Raw genomic sequence first — 5,025 nt, forward strand, 5'->3', positions numbered from 1 at the left:
AGGTGTGAAATTGAAATTGTTTGGAAGGAATGGGAAGCTAAAGGCAGAGTCACAATCTCTGATTCATGTAATCAAAACAGTAAGTTCTTTCCTCAGGCAGCTTCGTTAGAACATTTTAAATAGATGTAAAAGTGTATTTACAGACTATATCAGCCCTTATCTTTATTAACCTGGTTGGTTTAATCTTTTTTTCAGAAGTGTAAATATATTATACTATGTACCCCTGATGGTATTATTGATGTGCTATAAATATTCTCTTGTTTGTATTGTATCTATTTTTATTGCTACAATAAAAAGTTAAAAGAACTGCACTTTCGAGAAATGTCCACTGGGCGGCGACAGAGATACACGAGTCTATGGCGGCGAGTCCAATAGCGCCTCCGTACAGATCCTCGTTGTGCAGAGATTGAAAATCAATACAGATGATAACTGTGACGTTTGTGACAGCAACTCTGAAAGATAACGTAAAGAAGGAAACTAATATTGACATTACTTTAAAGAAGTTAAATAATACTACATTTTAAACCTATTGAAAGTAGTATGAAAATATCGTTTGTATTTAAAAAAATATGATACTTCATAATAATTAACGAAATGCTGTGAGAGGAGACCCATGTTTAAACACTTTAAAACGGATGTAAATGCGTCTGTACAGACAATTTGAAACATGTACGGACCTCATCTGCTTTTGTTTACTATTAAACAAGATTACTTGTTTAATCTTTTTCCATAACATGTACATGTATTATCGTATGTACCCCTGACTATACTCTGTGTTATATGTATTCTTGTTTTTATGGCATGTATTGTTGTTATAATTAAAAGTAAAAAGACGCGAATCGATTACGTCAAAAGGAAGTCGCCACAGGGCTTGTGGGAAATGTAGTCTTTATAGTGCTCTGGACTGCGCTCCGCACGTGTTCCGCAGATTTGATTGAGCATCAGAATTAATTATACAATGTCAGTGTATTTACCGTGTCGCGGATTTCTATGTCTGTCTTACAAGACGGACTCGGCAGGAGCTGTTCCTTGCTCTCCGGAGTGAAGCTGCTCTGGGAAGAGACGAGCAAATCTTCAGACTCTTTGTAAATGAGACATCATGACAGCTGTGCCGACCTGCTCTTTATTGACCTGTTGAACCTGTTTGTATAAAAAGCAGGAGTCTTGTGTACCCCTGATTGTGTTATGTGTACTCTAGTGTGTTTGCAGCGCTCGTCCTGCCTGGTTTATCAACTCGACACAGAAACAAAACCCACTGCCGTCGTGTCTGTGGGTTTCCGAGCTCTCTTGTCTTGTTTGCAAACTTTTCTCCGGTGTTTATTTTACTTTGTTAAATAAAACGTGGTTGCCGGGGCAACGGAGCTGCAGTAGTTGTTGCCGGAGCGGGTCTGACCTCCAGCAGGTCAACAGGCGGCTTTTTTAATCTAATCTGCGAGAAAAACAGAAACTTAAGAAACTTTAGTCTAAAAAGCGCTGGCTGGAGTATTTTGTGGAAGAAACGGTGACTCGCAGGCTGTGGGACAGGACTATCAGGGACACATCAGCGCTGGACACCAGCCTCACACCGCTGGGCTCACTGCACCATGAGCGAGTCCGTCGGCGCCTCCTCCTGCTGGGGTGTGTTACCTGGGCTGCTGTCTGTGTGGAGTCTGCATGCTCTGCCCCTGTTCTCATGGGTCTGGTGTCCTGGGGTGCTGTGTGTGTGGAGTCTTCATGCTCTGCCCCTGTTCTCATGGGTCTGGTTTCCTGGGGTGCTGTCTGTGTGGAGTCAGCATGCTCTGCCCCTGTTCTCATGGGTCCTGTTCCTGGGGTGCTGTCTGTGTGGAGTCTGCATGCTCTGCCCCTGTTCTCATGGGTCTGGTTTCCTGGGGTGCTGTCTGTGTGAAGTCTGCATGCTCTGCCCCTGTTCTCATGGGACTGGTTTCCTGGGGTGCTGTCTGTATGGAGTCTGCATGCCCTGCCCCTGTTCTCATGGGTTCAGTTTCCTGGGGTGCTGTCTGTGTGGAGTCTGCATGCTCTGCCCCTGTTCTCATGGGTTCGGTTTCCTGGGGTACTGTCTGTGTGGAGTCTGCATGCTCTGCCCCTGTTCTCATGGGTCTGGTTTCCTGGGGTGCTGTCGGTGTGGATACCTGGTGAAGAGACCCAGTGAGTGTTTGTGTGGCCAGCTGCGTCAACTTCAATAAAACTGGCCTTTTGGTTTGTTTGAGTGCTGACTTGCTATGGTGTATTTTTTCTCTCTGTGAACAACACGTTCTACGGCCAACACTACCCACACAGGAGGTGTGTGCGTGACAGCTCCTCAGCTGCAGCAGGAGTCCAAGTGTGCACAGATTTCTTGTTGGGTTTTGTTGTTTGAAGTTTCTGTTTGTATGAACAAACATGCAGACTCCACACAGACAGTACCCCTGGAATCAAAACCAGGGCCCCGGTGCTATGAGGCAGCGATGCTAACCACTGTGCCGCAGTGTTGCTCCCTTTGAAAATGTCTGACTTCCGTTTTAATTTCAGGTCACAAGCTTATAAATGGTCTCACAATGTTTGTCTCATCTCAGGTTTCTCTGACCAGTCCCAAGGACCTGTAGTCACTGACAGCTTCTGCAGTCTGACGGTTCATTTCAGTAGGCTGGAGGGATGGCGCAATTATCCTCAAATCAGTGAGTATTGTTTTGCTCTTGTAACATGAAACATCAAAGAGAAGTCAACAGACTATTCCGTGAAACTGTTCAGACTGGCCCGTGGTGATTTTCTGGGTCCTTTAGTAAGCTGACCGGGACTGTGTCATCGACACACTTTGTGAGAAGCCAGTCTATGTGTTTGCTCTTGTGATCATTGGTGAACGAATGTAAGAGAGTGTAAGAGAGGGAGAAGATTCGGCCCTGGAGTGATCCAGTTTTCTATTTAACAACCTCAAACTGCAGGAGAGAAATGCTCCATTTCTAAGATGGAAATATAATCAGAAAGTATAATTAGCCATTTGTGTATATCATGTCAAAAAATGTTTTATATATAAAAAGAATTTAGTAGAGACATTTGCTTAATAAGGCAGTAGAATAAATGTTGTGATGCTGGTGTGATGGTGCTCTCCAACAAACTGATACAAATGGACAGAGAGACAAAGTGAGAAAGAAAATGTATACATAACAGACATATATGCAGAATACAATACAGTGCTATAAAGTACAGTACCCTAGAGTGAAGATGGAAATCATTCATTCTGGCGCAGAAGAAGTGAATCTGCTCTCAATGGTTTTCCTGTACAAATGGAACACGTTGTGAAGGAAACAAAATAAACAACTCATTCACTCCCCTGCTGTCCGTGACCCAAAGCTCAGTAATCATTTCGCTACTGAAGATCATGCAGTTTTTAATGCTTTTCATTTTAACATCCTATTTGTTAATATTTCCTCTTAGATGAGAATATTCTCTTCGGCGTGTCTTTACAACTCTTCTCTTATTGCTCCTCTTGTCAGTAATCCGGTGTGAAAGCTCTCTCTGTCGGAATCAATGTCTTACCTCTCCGTCTTGTGTTTCAGGTCTCCTCTGGCTGCTGACCCTGCCGTCAGGACAGAACACATCCCGCACTGACCACACTGCTGGGTTTACTGTACGTGACAATAAAGAGCTTGAGCAACACATCTAATGTGATCTCTGCACGCTTCCCGAGGAGCAGAGATGATAAGGTCTGTGTCCGTTCCCGAGTCTTTGCGAGAGGCCTGTTTAGTCTGTCACTGAGATGATTTTAGATGCCTGTGAGTCGTGCCCACTGAAAAATGAAATAGTGCAGCACAATGAGACTTCAAGCAAAGATCTCATTAGCCCCTTCTGTGAATTGGTGTCTCGCAAGAGATCTTCCATCTCTTTGAAAGTTTCACAGCTTTGACCTCTAGATTAGAAATGACACCAATTGCACATGGGTCCAGCAACGTTCTATATAGTGCACATCACCATCGGGATGAAAAACAAAAATCCCCAGTGGGAGTCCACTCTTTCCCTGCTACGCAAATTGCTTTTCGTTAGGTGAGGTCGCAAGTTCTTATTGGAGAATGTTGTACAGTTTCTTAATGCAATAGGGCGAGTAAGACTGAAGTTCCCCCCGTGTTGGCCGATCAGTGGAACGAAACTGAAAAAAGCTCCTTGAAACTGTGATTCATACACTTATACACTGGCTCAGCATGGTGCTCACCTGCTGTCCTTGGGTGTCTGCTGAAATTTGATTTTTTTTCAGGAGCACTGTGACCCAGAGCTCAATAATCATTTCAGCTACTGAAGATCATTCACTTTTTAATGCTTTTCATTTTAGCATCCTACTTGTTAGTATTTCCTCTTAGGTGAGAATACTCTGGTACTTTTCTGGGTCTTAGTTGAGTGAGCTTTATTAGAATAATTGAACAATACTTTCACCTCCACATAACACTCATAGATTTTTCAAGGGTTAAATATGGGAGCCACGTTTCTTACATGTTTCCTTTTGTAAGTTGATTCACAAAGCTTTCACCGCCTCCACTCCAGTGAATCACTTTGTTTAGCAAGTGATCAGGTGTAACAGTTTAATTTCTTCCTGCAAATAATGCCTTTTCCTTTTTCATCCCATTCAAGTCTCCGTCCTAGTTAAAGTCATTTTGATGTAGAACGGCAGTGGTCCACTTGAAAGGTTCAAGGTTTCACTGCGTTTTAGAGTGCAGATAAAGAAGATAATAGGAGAGGAAACTGGAAAAGCCGTGACTCTGTCATTCCATTCAATTCAATTTATTTTCATATAGCGCCTTTCACAACAAGGTTGCCCCAAGGCGCTGAACAATGCAGGTAAATATACATTTTGTGAATACAGAACTGAAGACAATGGAGGAAAGGAACCAAAGACTCCTCAGTAAGGAGAATAAAATCCTCTAGGGGTCCAAGGTCAACTGGCTGCCCAACCCCTTTGGGCATGCTAACATTATATCATTAAAAAAAAAGAAAGAAATGAATGCGGGTATTAATCCATCCATCCATCCATCCATCACCTCGTCTGTATGTCAGTACCCC

General features: G+C 43.2%; 1 long non-coding RNA gene across 1 annotated transcript; it reads left to right on the forward strand.

Annotated features, from left to right (window-relative positions):
- The first annotated feature begins 2,558 nt into the window (after positions 1–2,558).
- On the forward strand, positions 2,559–3,633 carry LOC138223325 (uncharacterized). The gene is made up of 2 exons (XR_011181752.1): positions 2,559–2,654; positions 3,534–3,633. It is a non-coding gene; the product is annotated as an uncharacterized lncRNA (long non-coding RNA).
- The last annotated feature ends 1,392 nt before the right edge of the window (positions 3,634–5,025 follow it).

The sequence above is a fragment of the Lepisosteus oculatus genome, chromosome 16, assembly GCF_040954835.1.
Source record: "Lepisosteus oculatus isolate fLepOcu1 chromosome 16, fLepOcu1.hap2, whole genome shotgun sequence".
In the NCBI taxonomy this organism is placed as follows: domain Eukaryota; kingdom Metazoa; phylum Chordata; class Actinopteri; order Semionotiformes; family Lepisosteidae; genus Lepisosteus; species Lepisosteus oculatus.